The 21488-nt window shown below is 42.5% G+C and overlaps 1 long non-coding RNA gene across 1 annotated transcript; it reads left to right on the forward strand.

Moving 5' to 3' along the window:
- The first annotated feature begins 512 nt into the window (after positions 1–512).
- LOC142478298 (uncharacterized) lies at positions 513–16943 on the forward strand. Its single transcript, XR_012793049.1, has 3 exons — positions 513–614; positions 13050–13194; positions 16531–16943. It is a non-coding gene; the product is annotated as an uncharacterized LOC142478298 (long non-coding RNA).
- Positions 16944–21488: the final 4545 nt, after the last annotated feature.

Here is a 21488-nt window from a genome sequence, read left to right on the forward strand (position 1 = left end):
ATATAGAGTATATACTGCATTCACGGTTACGTGCTGCATGTGGAGTATAAGGTGTATTTATAGAGTGACCATTTGTCCCGGTTTTGCCGGCACAGTCCCGTTTTTTTCTGTGCTGTCCCGGTTGACAGTCCGTCCAGGAAATGTCCCGGGTTTTGCCCCTGGTGACTGGTACCGTGCGCGAGGCGGCGGCGGTGCGCGGAGGCGGCAGCGTGAGGAGGATGCGGCGGTGCGCGGAGGCGGCAGCATGAGGATGCGGCGGTGCGCGGAGGCGGCAGCGTGAGGAGGATGCGGCGGTGCGCGGAGGCGGCAGCGTGAGAAGGATGCGGCGGTGCGCGGAGGCGGCAGCGTGAGGAGGATGCGGCGGTGCGCGGAGGCGGCAGCGTGAGGAGGATGCGGCGGTGCGCGGAGGCGGCAGCGTGAGGAGGATGCGGCTGTATTATTTTTTTTCCCCCAATAGCAAGATGCCTGTGTGTGTGTGTGTGTGTGTGTGTGTGTGTGTGTGTGTGTGTGTGTGTGTGTGTTCACCAGAAGGAAGGCTCACAGCTGGCAACTGAAACTGCCGGCAGACTGGAAAAAAGCCTCACTACTTCTGGCTCCCTACAGTGGCATTACAGGTAAGCCCCATGTCGCCTGTGTGTGTGACTGCCCCCTTCCCAGTCTGTGTGTGTGACTGCCCCCTTCCCAGTCTGTGTGTGTGTGTCTGCCCCCTTCCCAGTCTGTGTGTGTGTGTCTGCCCCCCTCCCAGTCTGTGTGTGTGACTGCCCCCCTCCCAGTCTGTGTGTGTGACTGCCCCCCTCCCAGTCTGTGTGTGTGACTTCCCCCCCTCCCAGTGTGTGTGACTGCCTCCCCTCCCAGTCTGTGTGTGTGACTGCCCCCCTCCCAGTCTGTGTGTGTGACTGCCCCCTCCCAGTCTGTGTGTGTGACTGCCCCCCTCCCAGTCTGTGTGTGTGACTGCCCGCCTCCCAGTTTGTGTGTGTGTGTGACTGCTCCCCTTTCCAGTCTGTGCAAGTGTGACTGCCCGCCTCCCAGTCTGTGTGTGTGACTGCCCCCCCTCCCAGTTTGTGTGTGTATGACTGCCTGCCTCCCAGTCTGTGTGTGTGACTGCCCCCTCCCAGTCTGTGTGTGTGACTGCCCCCCTCCCAGTCTGTGTGTGTGACTGCCCCCCCTCCCAGTGTATGTGTGACTGCCCCCCTCCCAGTCTGTGTGTGTGACTGCCCGCCTCCCAGTCTGTGTGTGTGTGACTGCTCCCCTTTCCAGTCTGTGCAAGTGTGACTGCCCGCCTCCCAGTCTGTGTGTGTGACTGCCCCCCCTCCCAGTTTGTGTGTGTATGACTGCCTGCCTCCCAGTCTGTGTGTGTGACTGCCTCCCCTCCCAGTTTGTGTGTGTATGACTGCCCCCCTCCCAGTCTGTGTGTGTATGACTGCCCCACCTCCCAGTGTGTGTGACTGCCCCCCTCCCAGTGTGTGTGTGACTGCCCCCCCTCCCAGTGTGTGTGTGACTGCCCCCTCCCAGTGTGTGTGTGACTGCCCCCCCTCCCAGTGTGTGTGACTGCCCCCCTCCCAGTGTGTGTGTGACTGCCCCCCTCCCAGTGTGTGTGACTGCCTCCCCTCCCAGTGTGTGTGTGACTGCCCCCCCACCCAGTGTGGGTGTGTGACTGCCCCCCACCCAGTGTGGGTGTGTGACTGCCCCCCTCGCAGTGTGTGTGTGACTGCCCCCGCACCCAGTGTGTGTGTGTGTGTGTGACTGCCCCCTCCCAGTCTGTGTGTGTGTGACTGCCCCTCCCTCCCAGTGTGTGTGTGACTGCCCCCCTCCCAGTGTGTGTGTGACTACCCCCCTCCCAGTCTGTGTGTGTGTGACTGCCCCTCCCTCCCAGTGTATGTGTGACTGCCCCCCCTCCCAGTCTGTTTGTGTGTGTGACTGCCCTCCCCCTCCCAGTCTGTGTGTGTGTGACTGCCCTCCCCCCTCCCAGTCTGTGTGTGTGTGACTGCCCCTCTCCCAGTCTGTGTGTGTGTGACTGCCCCCCTCCCAGTGTATGTTTGACTGCCCCCCTCCCAGTCTGTGTGTATGTGTGACTGCCCCCTCCCAGTCTGTGTGTCTGTGTGTGTGTCTGTCTGCCCCCTTTCACTGTGTGATGCCCCTCTCCCAGTGTGTGTAAGTGCCCCCTCCAAGTCTGTGTGTGTGTGTGTCTGCCCCCTCCCATTCTCTGTGTGTGTGTGTGTCTGCCCCCCTCCCATTCTGTGTTTGTGTGTGACTGCCCCCCCCCAGTGTGTGTGTGACTGCCCCCTCCCAGTGTCTGTGTGTATCAGTGACAGAATGTATACAGACACCAACCCACTCACCCACTCACCCACTCACCCACGTGTCAGTCAGTCACCCACGTGTCAGTCAGTCACCCACCCATATGTCAGGCAGTCAGTCACCCACCCACCCACGTGTCAGGCAGTCTAACATGTCAGTCAGTCACCCACCCACGTGTCAGTCAGTCACCCACCCACGTGTCAGGCAGTCAGTCACCCACGTGTCAGGCAGTCAACCCAAGTGTCAGGCAGTCACCCACCCAAGTGTCAGGCAGTCTCCCACCCACCCCCCCAAGTTTCAGGCAGTCGTACTGAGCCACTAATTGAGCCAGCTGTGCTGAAGTAGGGATATCCTAAAAACCTGGCCTGTGTGTGGCCCTCGAGGACTGGAGTTGTGCAGGCCTGCCCTAGAGAAAGTGCAGCGCACCATGATCCAGAGAAGAGGCAGGTCTGGCAAAAATCTATCTTTATTAGAAAGTCATAAAAACAAGGGATGCAACCCCACCCCACTCTGCCACATAACCAGGATGCTGACACCCACCTGATGACGTCAGAGCTACCATATGGCGCCCCCTAGTGACGTCAGACGTCTAGGTCTAAATCCCTGGCAATACAGCATAGAGCTGCCTTGGAGGACTGCAGCCACAGCCACACATGGGGGAGTGTTCAGTCTGGGGAGAGGTGTGGCTGAGGCTGCAGTCCTCCAAGACAGCTCTATGCTGTATTGCCAGGGATTTAGACGTCTGACGTCACTAGGGGGCGCCATGTGGTAGCTCTGACGTCATCAGGTGGGCGTCAGCATCCTGGTTATGTGGCAGAGCCGGGAGGGGTGAGTATCAGGGGGGGTGGTATATATTGTGACTGTTTTCTTGTGTTTGGTAGCCTTCACCTTGAGAAAGGCTGTATTTGACTGCCGAAACGTTGGACTTTATGGCATATTAAACCTCCTTTGAGTAAGACCGTGTGCCTGCTTCTTCTTCTTTGTCCGGCTACAGGAAGGGTCAGGAGACAGGGAGGACAGAGGCAGGAGAACCCCATCTGGCTCCGGCCTTGCCTGTCCCTACGAATACAAACATACAACCCCTCACTGAATAACATAGCCCTAACCCCATGTAATAATCCTGGGTGTAAACAAAATAATGGTTTTATGAATATTGTAATGGTTTATTAGGGACCTAGGAGGTGGCCAGTGGGGCTGTTATGTGTATTTGTGTTTATTGTGGGTAGCGGGGGTGGGTGAACGGGGTATTGGCCCCAAGGATGGGTGTTTAGGCCTACCGGGTGGGGGGGTAGTGGGAGGGGTTAACCCCTTCATTACCTTAGCGGTATTAACCGCTAAGTTAAAGAAGAGGTTAAGTCATCCCCCAACCCCCTGGCAAGGCCTAAACACCCAGCCAGGGCCAAATACCACCTTCTCCCACCCCCGCTACCCACAATAAGCCTGGCACGGGTGTATAACCCCTTCATTGCCTTGGCGGTAATGAAGTTGCCTGTAAATGCATTTTTTATGCATGGGATTCATGCCGGGGGTCTCTGATGCTGATATTAATGGATATCAGCTCCGGGATACATGCATTTTATTTTCATCGCAGCTTCACCCCACCTTCTTGCCTACTTTTGTGGCTGGACAATTTGGAGAAGAAACAGCAATTTTAAAGTGGCGATCAGCCGCAATAAGCTGATCAGGGCTTATAGAATTGAGCGTGTTTGAAAAACTGGCGATCAGTGCCGAAAAGTGGCTTATCACCGCGCATCTGCAGATTTTATTTATTTATTTATTTTCCGGCAAAAAAAAAAACGGTTATTTTTGCTCTAATCGCCAGCTTCTCTGGGCTTACTGAATCGCTGTAGGCGATTACTGCATGAGGGCCTTAGGGAGGATTTGTTCCTGTAAAGTACACCTAGTTTGGCATAGGATTTGGATGTCAGGGTATCAATGTGCAACCCAAATGTTAAATGGGAGTTGAACTATATGCCCAGATATTTCAAACCAGTAACAGGGGCTAGGATGGTATTAGAGCTGGTTTTTATCTGAAGCTCTGTCATTGGTAGCTTTAGCAATTTAGCTCTGGTCCCAAATACCATTGTTACAGTCTTGTCAGTGTTTAAAATCAGTTTGTTTTGGGAAATCCAGTTTCAAGTCTCAAAAAATCAGATTGAAGTACGTGTTCAAGGTCAGAGAGGCGAGGGCTGCGTGCATATAGGATAAGATCTAAGGCCTCTCACAATAACCCGTTAGGAATATAAATTCCTCATCTATCCGACATAAGTATAAAATATACTCTACCTAGACCCCTAATACAGAGTTACCCACCTTATACGGGAGCAGCTGCCAGACGAGTATACACTGGCGACACACTTTATTCGAGCTCGGCTAGTCCCACGAATTCGGGTATACCCGGGTGTATTGAGGTTTGTGACTGTTTTCTGCCCGAGTGCATTGGGTTATTTTCCAGACAGGGATTGAAGCATTTTATTCCCGCTGGCTGCAATACTGCACAGTATATATATATATGCTGCATTACAATTCATGAATTTATGCCATCTGGTAGACACGCGAAGCATTGCAGCCTATTAAATCCTAATCATTATCATTTAACAGATCAGCCGCCTGTCAGCCAGGCATGAACCCAGGCTGGGAAGGCAAACGGAACGGGGCTTGTCAGAGGTGAGGAGCGGCGCATTCCAGGTATCTGCCAGGTACATACTGGGTATTTGCTCGAATAAAGTGTGTCGGTGCAGTAGTAAATGTATCTTATTTCTTTTGCCACTGGAGGGCAGCGTGGAGTTACACGGAGTCGCGCCCATAAGGACGACGTGCCAGTTAGGCGGAAGGAGAAGCGCACACACTTTTATGTGAAACGGATATATTTGGGGAGGGATTTTGTAGTCTGAGTGAGAAAATTGATATTTTGTCACAATGGAAAAATTAACCATTTAAATATGCACAGATTTTATCCCACTTTTGGAAATTAGGGATGTTGCCTAAAAGTTTGAGAATGCACAAAGTGCCACCCCTGGGCTTTAATGAAGCAGCATTTGTGGGATAAAGGGATCAGCATTCTGTATAAAGGTATTTTGGGCTCGATATAAATAATTGAAGCCAAAAACTAATATTAAGGGGCCTATGCAGAGAGCAGCGCGAACGGAAATTTCGGCGTTTTTTAGCGCTATATGGCTATAATAAGGTTGGAAATGGCGAGTTGAGTAAAAAGCGCCATTTTTTATTTTTTTTTAGTAGAACTCGCCGCACGGCTGGCGAGAACCAAAATCTCGCCAGTTTTGAAAAGGGCCGTATGCAGAAAGGTATGATCGCCATCTAGGGGCTGTTAGCGCCATTAAAATGGAGAGAAATTCTACAATTAGCTCCGCCAACAAAAGTTGGCAGGAAACTGGAGCTCACCGGCGAGAGTAAAAAGAAAAAAAAAAAACGCTCTTTTTTTCAAACATGTTTCACCAGCGCGCATCTCGCCGGTTGAAACTCTCCATAATCAAGCATGATTTTAAATGCAGTTTTCTGACCTTTCTGCATATGGAGATAAAATCACGCCATTACAGGTACAATTTATTACCAATTCCAATTATTTCCAGCGCTGCTCTCTGCAAAGGCCCCTAAGTAAATTGAGAATGGAAAAATATTCAGCACAAACGTACAGAATGTGATGTTCTGAGAGATCTTACAGATGTTATCAAATCCCACAATGAATGTATAGAAAATGTCTGTATAGAACGAGTCAAACAAGAATATGCCAATAAAACGTTTAATTGGGAGATACAGGGGCCACAATTCAGGTCAGTTAGCTGGAAGAAGGGAAGCCGGTCAGCCGGTAGAGCCGGTCAGCCGGTCAGCCAGAAGAGCAGGTCAGCCGGTCAGCCAGTAGAGCAGATCAGCCGGTCAGCCGGTAGAGCAGGTCAGCCGGTCAGCTCTGAGATCAGCATTACTTATATCTCCTAACCTTTGCCCCCTGCATGTAATGCGCAGAACAGCCTGCACTGCATATACTGTACATGAGATACTTAACCCTTTCTTTTCGCTCGACTCTAATCTGAATGATTTGCTAATTGGTTTGTAATTAGAGAGATATTTGTAGCAGAATCCCATGTATGTTCTTTTTACCTTTTTAGATACCGTTTTGTGTAATAAAAGATATGAGATCAGAGGGGCTCCCTGTTTGCACTCGTGTTTTGGCAGAAGTGTATATGTGACCCTATAAATCTCCCTCACACCCGGCTTGGCAGTGTGACACTAGTGCAGCGACCTGGGGAAGAATCACTGAGCTGTTAGCAATAGATACAACGGATAGAAAAGACACTACACATAGGTTGGATTAAAGAGAGTATTTTATTGAAATAATTAATCTCTTTGCTGGGAGGGGCCTGCAGCACATTGCAGAGCGATATAGTAACACGCAGAGCAATGCACTGCAGGCCCCTCCGGCAGCAAAGGAGTGAAGACCAATGCAGGGTGTATAAAGATCTCACTGATAATTCATGCACAAAGGGCTGTTTGTTGCTGTGATCCAGAGGAAGGCGAAACATAACCCCTGCTGTGCAATGGGGGAAAAAAATTCCTTCCTGACCCCATTAAATGGCGATCGGATGGTCCCTGGATCACTGCGCAGTGAGATCAGATGGAGCAGCACAGATCAGCGTTGTTATACACAGGGGCACACTCAGTATATAGAGATGCGGGTGATGGGGCCCTTGTGCCCCTGTGTATAACTCACCTGCTCCCCCATCCCCCTACATATCTATCCCATTCACCCCTTTTCCTCCCGCATACCTCGCAGGGCCGGCCGGCCATTAGGCGGTCGCCTAGCGCGCAAAGGTCCTAGGGGCGCATTAATAATCATTATTATTTTTTCCTCTTATTATTTCTAATTTATTTATCTTTTTTTAAAAATTATTATTCTTTTTTTTATCCAGTATTTTGGCGCCCTTTTATTTTTATTTTGCGTCGCGCTGGGGTGCGGTCGCACCCCCTGCAGCCCCGATAGCTACGCCACTGTTTATTTTATTATTTTATTTATCTTATTATTTTTTATACAACTGGGGCACAAATTTTAAGTTTCGCCTGGGGCGCATGAAACCCGTGCTCCGGCCCTGCTCCTTGTTCTCTCTCACCCTCTCACGCCCAATATCCCAATCTCCCTCTAGTACCTGCCCCTCCCGCAGCCTTCCTGATCTTATCTGCCTCTCCTGCGGTCAAACCAACTTCTCAGGGCCCCTAGAATACCCCTGGATCTACGCCCTGGCTCCTCTGCTACCTGCTCCCGGGGTCTGCTGCTCCGCCTAAAAAAGGTGAAGCAGCAGATCTGTCCGCACCTCTCGTATTCTGCTACCTGCTCCCGGGGTCTTCTCCTCCGCCTAAAAAAGGTGAAGCAGCAGATCCGTCCACACCTCTCGTATTCTCCTAGGCCATCGTCCACCACGTCGCCAGACTTGACATCCGCTTCGTCGTCTGCCTCATCGGCCGCCTTGTAGCCCACCTCTTCGCACCACTTGACGCCCGCTTTATCGTATGCCTCGTCGTCCGCCTCGTAGCCCGCCTCGTCGTCTGGTGGCACAAAGGGCACCACCTTCGTGCGTGTCCTGATCTGCAGGAGACATGAAGTGTTTGTAACCAGGGACAGTGATACTCTGTATCGCAAGAGCTCCTGTGCCACTTATACCCCCTCCCCAATACCACATTATACCGCCCTCCACAGGGCAAATACCCGTTATACCCACCTCCCCAAGCCCAGTACCCAGTTATACAACCCTCCCCAGGCTCAGTACCCAGTTATACAACCCTCCCAAGGCCCAGTACCCTGCTATACGCCCCTCCCCAGGCCCAGTACCCGTTATACCCACCTCACCAGGCCCAGAACCCGTTATACCCACCTCACCAGGCCCAGTACCCATTATATACCCTTCCCCAGAAGGTCATGTTTCTATTTATCAAAAATACATTGAGTTACCTCTGGTTTTCAAGCATGTCCTGGGGGAGTTATCACAGAGACACAGAAACGTCGCTGAGTTTGGTGAGTAACTCCCTTAAACTCTCAGCAGTTGAATTCCCCATTAGGCGCTTAATGCGTTAAAAACAAGCGTTGCTATTTCTTTGCATGAAGTTGCAGGTAATTGGAAGAGTTACACAGTGACGGCTATTTCATCACTCACCTTCTTCCATCGAATCGGTCTTAGCGGTAGTGATCTCAGTATTATTTCCTCCTTAACATCGGATATCCATATCCATTCTTCGCCTCTGATCTGTATGCAAGACAATGCTTTAAGACAGGGTTGCACAACCTTTTTCCCCTGCTCCCCCCTCCACCCTCCCCACCTTGTCTCCGACGTTCTGATGTAACGACGTCATGTGATATCACGTTGCTATGGCAATGCCACATCATGTGACGCCACGTTGCTGTCTCCAGAAGCCGCCGGAGACAAGGAAAGGGAACTTACAGAGGCCTTGCGCGCGATTTCCGGCATTTAATTTAAATGCTGTGGGGAAGAGCGAGGGGCCACTGTAAGCGCCGAGCCCCTCCCCAAGAAAATGTCGCACCCCTCGATTTGCGCACCCCTGCTTTAAGAGATATTCTGGGACCCTCCAACTCCTCCATCGGACCCTTCCTCATATTGACTGACCTTGCAGTGCTCTGCCCTGACTTGCACTGACCTGCTATGATGCCTCTCAAAATACCATGCTAACTCATTCTGAACATACATGTGTCCTTTCTACATGTTACTCAGCTTGTATGGGCCACAGACAGCTTTCCCGGGGTCCAGGACTAGTTGCCACCGGGGACACTCACCCATGGGTCGGCGACCTTGCGAGAACCCACCCCCCCAACCTGTTTTCTCTTGCATTGCCATAGACAACAACATTTCAGCCTGCTGGCCTTTCTCAGGTAAAGTGGCTAAACCCACTAAAGCCAATAAAGAAAGGCCAGCAGCCGAAACATTGTAGTCTGTGGCACAATAAATTATCTTTTTTTATTCAAATCCGTGTGCCCTTTTCCATCAATCATATTGTATACATTGGACGAAATGCCGGTCTTCCCTGAGACTAAGGGGCACCGGTAAAAGTATGACTAATTGTTTTTTTTAGTGTGCAGCAAATCCCCATCATTTTTGCGTTCTCTTGCTCTGCCCCAATCTGACACAGCACCTTGCTCTCTCACCCCCCTCTTACACTCCCGCGTCACCCTTTCCTTCCCCAAAGGTTATCCTTTAATCAGATCTTACCCAAATTGTCTCCATCTCCCTTGGAAATGTTCTGTCTTTAAACTGTGCGGCTCCTCTTGATCCGAACTTTCTTAGCTGACCCCTTTAGGTTTCGGCTCCGAGGGTCTAAAAAATAAGCGACTCCGAAAAGATGTGAAATATGCGCACGGGTCCTAATGGGGCACTGAGGGGGAGACTTAAATACTAGTAAATATAATCTACTGTGCTAACAAATATAATCTATTAACTAACAAATATAACTTATTAAACTAACAAATATAACTTATTAAACTAAGAAATATAATTTATTAAACTAAGAAATATAACTTATTAAACTAAGAAATATAATTTATTAAACTAAGAAATATAACTTATTAAACTAACAAATATAATCTATTTAACTAAATAAATATCTATTCAACTAAATAAATATAATCTACTGTGCTAACAAATATAATCTATTAACTAACAAATATAACTTATTAAACTAACAAATATAACTTATTAAACTAAGAAATATAATTTATTAAACTAAGAAATATAACTTATTAAACTAAGAAATATAACTTATTAAACTAAGAAATATAATTTATTAAACTTACAAATATAATCTATTTAACTAAATAAATATCTATTAAACTAAATAAATATCTATTCAACTAAATAAATATAATCTACTTCAAAACAATACAATAAAAAGCTGGAGAAATGATACGTTAACCAAGCCACAGATGTGATGCCAATGAGCGTTGAACTCCTTGCAGATCCACCGTCAGCTGGTTGTGGCAGAAAGTGGTGACATGCAGTAGAACAGAGTGGTTGAGCTGTAACCACGGCAGTCAGGTCAGAAATCAACACAATATTTTTTGAAATTTAGAATGAGAATGTTCAGTATGTCACATTCTGGGCTCAGACACTGAGCCCTGTCACATGTTAGCAGCTTGTGATAATAGAAAGTATCCATATACTGGGATGTGATAAGAGACATTATAGTCATTTTATACTGGGTCCCATAACCTGCTTTATATGAAGTATCATTTTACACTAGTAGAGATGTTACATTTTGAAAAAATAGCGCTTCTGGCGACAATGTTCATTTTCTCTACAAATGATAAATGAAAAAGTTGGATAAAACGTTATATGTGTGTGTGCGCGCGCAATATATATATATATATATATATATATATATATATATATATATATATATATATATATATATATATATACTGTAAATATTCCTGTATATTCATTTGCATGTCTTAGACAGGTCTGCAACCCTGTCTTTCACCATTATCTTTAACCTTAATAGTCGTGTATATATATATATATATATACATATATATATATATATACATATATATATATATATATATATATATATACATATATATATATATACATACACATATAGTATGTATATATATATATATATCATACTATATGTATATATATAGTCTGTTTTATACACACATACACGTGTGTGTGTGTGTGTGTGTGTATATATGTGTGTGTGTGTGTATATATATATATATATATATATATGGTATAACCCAGAGGTGCGCCAAGTGGGGGGGGGGAGATTTGCTGTTTGCTGTTATTAAATGCACTAACGTTCCAAATTCTGTCAAGTTTAAATATATTTTAGTTCTCAATTACATTGCACCAGATATCAACTTGATTTAATGACACCGATTGAATTGAACACACCTGTGAGTCATATAATGTTTATTAACATGAGGGACTATTTAACACCAGATAGCCCCTTTGGTGTCCATCCCCTGATGAAATCCGCAAAGGCGGAAGAAACGCGTAGGGACGGTTTACATTGTAACTACGGTGGCTGACCTGCCTTCGGCACCAGAGAGAGACCAAGGAAACACAAGCAAAGTCCTTCCGGTATCCAGTACCACATGCGTGGGAGTAATGGCGGACGCACGCTGCTGAGAAGCTCCTGACGGATGGTTGATATACACCCTGGAGAAAACGGCGTTCTCAAGTACTGGAATACGAACTAATCGTGAGATTGCAGAGCGGAGGTGACTGTGGAGTCTTCGTTTGGTGCATGGGCAGGTCCCATAAAATGCTTGTTTTAATCAGACAAATTGTAAGTGTGCATTTGTCATGTCCATGATTTATTAAATTGTTCATCTGATTTTACACAAGGATCGGGCGCTTTTTCTCTTTTCTTTTTCTAATAGGTACTATGGGAACTTGGTGAGCCCAAGAAGAAGCAGCCTGGACCTTTGTTTTATTCATTCATGGACTTCATTTGGACTTAAGTATTTTTTATAGTTCATTTTTTTGTATTTTTATGCTATATTTTTTATATATTTTCAACAGATTATTGTAATAATTTTTTTCACATTTTTGCACATTTTTTATATTTTTTTTTTTTGTTTGGTTTATGTACATTTTTTCATTATATTACATTTTATTTTGTATAGGCGAGCACCAGTTGGTTCATGTAAATATCTTAATCAATATTGGTATTTGGTGCAACATTTTGGCACACGTCACCAGAGAGGCAGCAATTTGGGTGTGCTGAAAAAGGTGCGCTGTCTTTAAAACTGTTCCTTTAAATTGTCATCCTCAATAGACAGCAGCAGCTTTCCATTTACACCCATCTTGCATTTGCATCTCTGGGACATCTGGCAAAATGATGAAAACTAGTAAGGAGCGTCTCATTAGGAGACAACAATATGCAGATTCAGCTGAAATAGATATGACAGAATTCAAAGAGGATACAATTGATCTAAAAACCAACTTTTTTAAGCTTGAAAGGTTGGCGAAGGAAGAGATGAAACATTGGCTTGATCTCCTTTCATTGCAGAATTATCTGGATGCCAAAATAGTCCCTAGGGGCCTAAGGTTTACAAAAAAAACAACATTTGATACAAATATTGTTTTTAAAAATAAGTGGAATGACGCAATGGAGTCATGTTCCTTTACCCTAATAAAATTATTAATAAATTATAGGGAAGATAAGCTTAATGAAATCGCAAAAGAAATAGAGGAAACCCAACAGATCATGATTCCATATGTGGAAAGTGAAGAATTCCAGGAGTTGGACAAACTAGTTGACTCTAGGGTACTGAAATATGAAAAGGAGATCAGTGATCGCAAGAGTAGCAAATATGTTAGAGATCAAACTGACTATGCTACTGATAAAATCAGAGATTGGAGACGACATGATAGGAGAGATAGATCCAAACATTATACTCCAAATAAGTATTATAAAAAAAAACAACCATAAAGATGACAAACAAAGGGACAAGAGTAGAGACAATTCAAACACTCACTCAACATCTAGTGACAAAGGACAGAACACTCATAGAAGTGAAAAGACAATAGCAAATACACAATTTTCCTGTCCTACAGAAAATAGATTTGAAGTCTTACAAGAAAAGGGGGCAAGTTGTGAGGAGACTGTGGTGATTGACAAAAGTAGTGGGGCGATACCTAAAACACAGATTAGGGATAGCAACAAGAACCACCCAGAAAATACTGTCCCAACCATTAAATCTCACACTGCCTCTTTTTTAGAATTAGTAACACAAGAAGAGAATCGGGAGAGAGGAAAATCTTATCCCCTGTGGGATCGGAAACCGACGTATCATACAAACACTCCACAACGGAGAAAAAGAAGCTGCGAGGAACCAGGGGAGGGAAGCGCGAACAAAGAAAGAAGGTAGGTAAGCTAAGAGCCAGCAATCCAGAGGTACACGGCATTTTCAATTTATCAACACATATTTTGTCTAGTAACCACATATCACTGCTGACCAAGGGTCTCTCATTTGCCCCCAGTAGTCTTCCAAACAGATTTGACCTGTTTGTAGACTTGAACAAATATATTAGGAAAATCACACTGATGCGACATTTCACGATGCAAAACAAGGAACAACAACAATGTATACTTAACACACAGGAGATAGCTTGCATTGATGCAATGTCCACCCTGTTACAAGAAGGGATACAAATAGAGGAGTCATCACATTTGTTGGATATAAGTCAGCTATCCGTTTATGAGCTAGATAGTTCTATATCATCTACGAATAATCATACAAATATTACATCACAACCAGGAAGACCCCTAGTTTTATATAGAGAACAAAGTGTTGATGGATCCGCTGATCTCCCTTCAGTAAGAGATACCAAAATAGTCCACTCTCCTTTTTCTGCAAAGTCCACGTATTTTCCTTACCATTCAAAGGGAGCATTTGTTGAAACTTTTTACACCATGGTTCTTAAGGATTTTGAACAAATGTGTTTAAATACAACATCAATACGGAATAGAAATCTATCAAAAGAGGAGAACATCGCACTTAAGGAACTTTGTAGTCTAAACAACCTTGTCATTAGACAGGCGGATAAAGGAGGGGGCATAGTTCTGCAGGACAGAACAGATTACCTGTCAGAGGCTTTTAGACTCTTAGGCGACAATACCTCATATATCATTTTGGGGCAAGATCCTATGGAAAGTTTTCAAAAGAAGTATAAAGATCTTCTTACTCAGGCTCTAAATATGAATGTCATTAACAAGTCAGAATTTGGTTTTCTTTACATACGGTTTCCAAGAACACCTATTTTTTACCACATTCCCAAGATACATAAACACATTTCCAACCCTCCTGGAAGACCCATTGTTTCAGGGGTGGAGTCGATGACATCCAGCGTGTCCCAATACGTGGATTATTTTCTACAACCTTTAGTCACACGATTGAAATCGTATTTAAGAGACACGTTGCATGTCCTCGACTCCATCTCTGGAATCATTTGGAAACCCACATACATCTGGGCAACATGTGATATTACATCTTTGTATACTTGCATTAAACATAATAAAGGTTTAGAAGCAGTAAAACATTTTCTTAATTTGGACACAAGTTTAGGCAACACACAATCCTTGTTTATTTTGCAGGCCATTACATTCATACTAGAACACAATTATTTTTTATTTGAAGACATTTATTATTTGCAGATCTGTGGGACGGCCATGGGCACGAGATTTGCCCCCAGTTATGCGAACCTCTACATGGGTTTGTGGGAGGAACTACATGTGTGGGGTGATGCAGATCTGGGGGCGAGTCTTGTGTACTATAGCCGTTACATAGATGACATCATCCTAATATGGGATGGTGATCAGGAACTCCTGGAACACAAATTACAGGCATTTAACAACAATGACATGGATCTGAAGTTTACTTACAATGTTAATAAGAACACGATTGTGTTTCTGGACTTAGAACTGGAGGCTCATTTAAATGGAGAAATCATCACCAAAACACACTTTAAAACAGTGGCCACCAATAGTTATCTACACAATAATAGCAACCATTACAAAAGATGGTTGGCCAATATCCCCAGGGGCCAATTTCTCAGAATTAGGAGGAATTGTTCTTCACATTCTGATTTTTTGGCCCAGGGGGAAATATTGGTTGAAAGATTTCTGGCCAAAGGTTATGACAAACACATCATACTGTATATGAGACATTTCGACAGGTAGGTCTCCTAGAGCGTAAATCTTTATTATCCAAATCAAACAAGGTTGGAGGGACCAATGGTGATTTTGGGGTCAATTCTGTCAAGTCACCATTTTTCATTACGACATTTAATAATTCAGTGAAAGGCATTTCAACAATTCTCAACAAACACTGGAGTATATTGTTAAGGGACCCAATAATTGGAAATAAATTACCAACTAAAGTTCCCATTATATACAAAAAAGCCAGAAACTTGAAAACCATTCTGGCACCTAGTCGCCTTAAACAGATTAAGGATCTTTCTTTGTTAAAACCGACAATAAATGGCAACTTTGTTTGTGGTAGAAATAGATGTATAACATGCAAACATATGTGCAAAACCAACCAAGTTACATCCTTTTTTAATAAATCTACACATACAATTAAGAGTCATATGGATTGTCTATCCTCATTCGTGATCTATGTCATTACATGCAAATGCGGACTCCAATACGTGGGGAGAACCACAAGGACTCTAAGCACAAGATTTCTAGAACATAGAAGAAACATTCTACATGGTATTACCACTCACAACCTATCTAGACATTTCTTGGAAATACACAACAAGGATCCATCATCATTGACTGTTATGTGCTTAGAACATATCCCTCTAGCATTATTAAGTGGCGACAGGGTCAAAAAACTGAACTTAAGGGAGACCTTCTGGATTTATATGTTGGAGACATTAAGTCCAGGGGGTCTAAACGACTGCATTGACACAAGTACTATAGTGTAATATAGATTCAACATCCACGTCCATTGACGGGATCTCAGAGGTCTGGGTTGAGCATGTTTAGCATGCTCCCTCCGGGGTCCTAGTCGGTGTGATTGTGGGACCCTTGGTCAGCACTGTATCACAAACACACAATATTTATCTTTGACACAATATTTATCTTTGACACAATCACATTCCTTTATCATTCTTAATAAGTTACTATGTAATAATCATATTTAGAATTTAAGTTCACTTATTAATATATAAACCATGTTTACACAAGACACAATATAAAACATAAAATTAATTTTTAATTCAATTATTAGTTAGTTCTATTCACTTGGATTGCTGCCTCTTGGCTTGTTAGTATTTCTTTTTCTTAAGTAAAATAGAGCTTCGCTTCTCTCCCCTATTACTCAACGTACAATAGTTTAATATAGACATTTACAAATACATATTCATCCTTTATATAGTGCAGTTATTATACCTAGAATCAGCACCAATACTAGTCGTCACATTGATATATTTTTAAAAAATAATATTGGGATGGTTATAATCCAGGTCCCTTTCACCCTTATGCTAGATTAATTTTTGCCCCCAATTATATCTATAGGGATCTTCTCTCTATAATGATATAGAAAAAAATCATTTAGGAACAATTGTAATTTGATCAATCAGGACTCTATATACCCAAAATAGGGTTATATTTGATATACAAATCTATAGCCATATAAAAGTTTTTGGCTTGTCTCTTGCAATCATTAACCACTGTTTCATCTCTTCTTTCCAGTTTACATATGGAGAGATACATTTAATGTTTCTCTCTTTTTCAAGCTTAAATATGTATATATTTTCTTATTAATTATTATATAATGCACAATTTATTGCTTTTTAGATATTAGTACGGTATTTAGATTTATTATACATATATGTGATTTATACAATTAAGGACATTATATTCATATTATTAGTTATAGGTAGGGTATGTGTATATTATGTGATAATGAATTGGTTCACGTTTCAAAGAAGACTGGCATATGTTAGATGTCATTCAATTTGAATATTATTATTATCATTATTTATTTATTATTCAATCTAACTATATTTTGTATATATTCTTTATAATTTTTTTATTTTTAGTATTACACAAACGTTGGAATAAGTTTTATTTTGATGTTCATATCCTGTTCATGTTAGTATGTAATTTGCATATAAATTGTCTAACTACTTCATCAGCAGCAGTATCCTCGTTTGCGGTTATTAAATGCACTAACGTTCCAAATTCTGTCAAGTTTAAATATATTTTAGTTCTCAATTATATTGAGTCCCAGAAAAAAAGAAAAAACACAAAAGCGCACCAAGATTGAGATTTGATATGTATTGACAACAAATAAAGATAATAATATGCACTTACATATATAAAAACTTTAATGGTCCAGATCACGATCGTCACTTCTATTGGTAGGGCAACATATGGGATGAAGAGGGGGGGTAATCTCAGTCCTCAGGAACAAGCCCCGCGCGCTGGGGCTGTATTCAGAGGCTGCGCTGCGTCTCTGCTTCACACGCTTGTCGGCGTGTTGATCTGCGTAGTGCGCATGCGCGGCAAATGAGGCCCCCTATAGTAGTCCCGGAAGTGCCCGCCCGTTTTCCGTTTCGATCGAAAATGGCAATAAAAATAGCAATAAAAACACTTGTGTGAAGACTGGCTGTATGTGATAAACAGACCAGCGACACCCTTCGCGACGCGTTTCGAATACAAAAGTATTCTTCCTCAGGCGATATCAGGGGCACCTGTTTGGGGTCCTTTATATACCATATAGATGATTGGTTAATACCAATAAAAGAACATCCAATCCACTATTGGTTAAATAGAAAAGGGGGATGGTTCAACTTCACCAAGCCTGCCCCTTAATGTTAAAATGAACAGGATATTGATGCTGTATTGCAGTGGTGGCACTTTGAGTAATAATTAGATAATAAAAGACAAAAGTGCCACTCACCAGTGGAAATACATAAAGAGATACCTACAGGTGGCCCTTTTAACAAGTGTCACATATAAAATACATTTGAAAATATATGTAAAAAAGTAGTATTAATAAAACATTGTGCTACCACATAAAAATACAACAGTTAAACATAAAACATATAATATAAAGAAATGGATGTGGAGAAGAAGGGGGGGGGAAAGGGGAAAGGGAAAGGAAGGAGGAAAAGGAAAAACATGTGCAAGGTAAAAAAAGACATAAAAACAAACAAAAATATCAATAACATGTTGAATAAAATTGGCTAAAATAGAATGCATCTCAATTCTGAAATTTTGATAAAACCAGACTGCAAAGAAAAGATCACCTGTCATTTAGTTACCGCAAGAAGGGAGTCAACTCCACATAATCATTTAACCCCCCAGGATGTTTAGTTTGGAGTGTGTATATCCAGAATTGCTCCCTCCTTGCGATAAATAAATCCTTATCGCCACCTCTAGTAGTAGTGGTGATATGTTCTATACCCATGTATTTGACCCCTGTGGTGCTGCATTGATGGACATCCTTAAAATGGGACAGCAAATGGGTTTATGGTTTACCAGAGGTCAATGTTTTAGGGATGTTGACAATATTTCTTAAATGTTCCATCACACGTATTTTCAGATGGCGTTTTGTGCGACCTACATATTGTAGTCCACACCCACATTGTAAAATATATATAACATATGTGGACAGACAGTCAATATAGTTTTTAATCTCATATTCGTGATCTGTCATTTTGGACTTAAAGTGATCTTGTGTCAGCATCCTTGGACAAATTTTACATCTATTGCATCTATGATTACCTTTAAGCCCCAATAGATCTCTAAGGTCCTTCTTCTTATTGGGGACACTACCCTTTAGAAGGCTCGGGGCCAGCATGGTTTTAAGATTATCACTTTTAGTAAAAACAATAGGAGGTCTTTCTGGTAAAAACTTTGTCAAAATGGGGTCCAAATGTAAAATGTACCAATATTTATTAAGAATATGTCTTATCTTATTATGTGACCTATTAAATTTGGTAATGAAATACGGTGTCTTATTATCCTTGTCTGGTCTGTATTTTTCCCTGTGTTTCTTTATTTTTGGCCTCACAATTTGTGGTACAGTGTTAGATGTGATGACTTCACTGTCAATCGTATCTTCCACTAAATGTATGGGTGTATCCTGACTCCCAGTGTCATTGGCGTTTATATGGTGATCTAAGTTCTTACTTTTGGGGCAAATTAATTTTTCCCTATTACAGCGTAATGCCTTATTAAATGCTTTTTTAACAGTGGTTCTATCATATCCCTTTTGTAAAAATCGTTCTTGAAGTATTTGTGACTGAGATTTAAATGTCTCTAAGTCAGTACAATTTCGCCTCATCCGCAAGAACTGGCTGTAGGGGATATTATCAATACATCTTTTTTCATGGCCACTCGTGGGGTGCAAGAAAGAGTTTACATTAGTGCTCTTAAAGTGGGTTTTAGTGAGTAGCTTGTTTTCAGAAACATATATCTCCAAATCCAAGTAGGTGATAGTATTTGGACTCAGCTCACTTGTGAAGGTGAGGTTGAATTCATTCTTATTCAACCCATCCACGAAGTTATCAAATGAGGTGCTATCGCCATCCCAGATGGCGATCACATCATCGATGTATCTCCGCCACATGACCAACTGCGGCGGAGATACATCAGCACCCCATATATGTAACGATTCCCACCATCCCATGTATAAATTTGCAAAAGATGGTGCAAAACGTGTCCCCATAGCAGTGCCACACAGTTGTAAATAAAACTCGTGCTCAAATAGAAAATAATTATGTGTCAAAATAAATTCAATTGAGTCGTGAATGAACCTACGCTGATGAAGAGGTAAAGTGCCATGTAGTGATAAGAAATAATTAATCGCATCTAATCCCCCTTTATGGGGAATAGACGTGTACAGTGTCTGAACATCTAATGTAACAAGTTTATATGTTGGTTTCCAATTAAATTCAGTGAAAATAGTGAGTAAAGAGGTGGTATCAAGTAAATGTGAAGGTAAAGTGGATACTAGTGGTTGTAAAAAGAAATCTACATAAGAAGAGAGATTAGCAGTGAGCGAATTAATTCCCGAAATAATAGGTCGCCCCGGTGGATTAATAAGTGATTTTTGAATCTTTGGCAAATGGTACATGATAGGGATGGTGGGAGCCGTACAATACAAATAATCAAACTCATGCTTTTTAAGAACATTAGACTCATAAGCAGAGTTTAGCAACTCTTTGAGATCATTCTGGAACTGTACTGAAGGATCTTTGGGAAGTTTACAGTAAGAGCGAGGGTCTGAAAGCAATCTGTTTGCCTCCAGACAATAATCTGTTCTATCTTGGAGTATGATGCCTCCACCCTTATCTGCTTCCCTTACAACTGTATTAGGATCTTGACGTAATACTTTTAATGAATGTCTTTCCTGACTAGTCAAATTCATGTTCCAATTCTTCTGAGTTGACTGTGATTGTTCTAATGCTTTAAAGTCTTTCTCTACCATTTTATTGAAAATATCAATATGTAGTCCCCTAGAGTAGTAAGGGTAGAAGGTAGACTTGGGCTTAAATAATGAATGCTGTGTCAGTATATTTTCCCCTTCATTGGTTATCCCCTCATCCATGAGGCACATTAAATCCACCAATTGATTTTGTTCGTTAGTGGATAATGTGTCGACAGTGGGGTTAATGATGACTGGAATTGAATCATGACCCCCATTATCAGATACAAAGTGTCTGCTCAACGTTAATTTGCGATTACATTTTTGCAGGTCTATATAAAGATCGAAGTTATTGACCCTCCGCGTGGGGGCAAATGATAATCCTTTCCCCAAAACATTCATCAAAGTGTGATCTATTTGAAAATGGGATAGATTAAAAATACCCTTAGATTTTAATGTTAAGTCATCTGGACAGGTTTTGGTGGGGAGATTTGCTGATTTATCTCTTTTTCCACTCCCTCTGATTCCTCTCCTGAATCCTGTCTTTTTCTCACAGTATTTTTGGTGGTTCCTAACAGGGGTGGGTGGTTGGAATCCCAGGTTGATATTGATTTTCTCATTTTTTCCAACCTGTTTAAAAAATCCTGATTTTCAGTCTCTTCCTTTGTATCTTTCAGTACTTCAAATTTATTATATAAAGGAATATCTGGTGTTCCCGTTTCGTGTCCTCTATATGTGTTTGGATGTTTATTGGGGGCATTAGTATGTTTCCTAACATGTGGTGTATGTGGCTTATTCTGCCTCCTATTTTGTTTATGATAATGGGGAATCCATTGTTGTTTTTTCTGGATATTCTGATCCCATCCTACGGGTTCTATATTATCATTCCGTTGGTATTTAGTTGGAAGTCTAGTGTGTTTTTCATGTGTAGGTCTAGCATGAAAATTGGGGTCTCTAGGAGTTCTAGGGATAATAATATTAACTTTGGGATTAGTATGCTTAGTTTGGGCTGCCCCCTTTGGAATATGAACATTAGGATCATTGGTGCCTTGTGTTAAGGGGTCCCCATTTGTCATAGCTTCCTTTCCTGTGTCCCAACATCTTTGGATATTGAGAGCATAATCTTTCTTATCCCTTAAAAACTTTTTGTTCTTATTAATTAAAATTTGGTTCTCTGATTTTCTCAATTTAATATTCATATCCTTAGTCAATTGCGGGAGTTTGTCCAAGCAGGGAACTTCAAGAATCTCATTTTTAACCTTAGTTATTCTGC

This window comes from Ascaphus truei, unplaced genomic scaffold (genome assembly GCF_040206685.1).
Source record: "Ascaphus truei isolate aAscTru1 unplaced genomic scaffold, aAscTru1.hap1 HAP1_SCAFFOLD_237, whole genome shotgun sequence".
NCBI classification, from domain to species: Eukaryota; Metazoa; Chordata; class Amphibia; order Anura; family Ascaphidae; genus Ascaphus; species Ascaphus truei.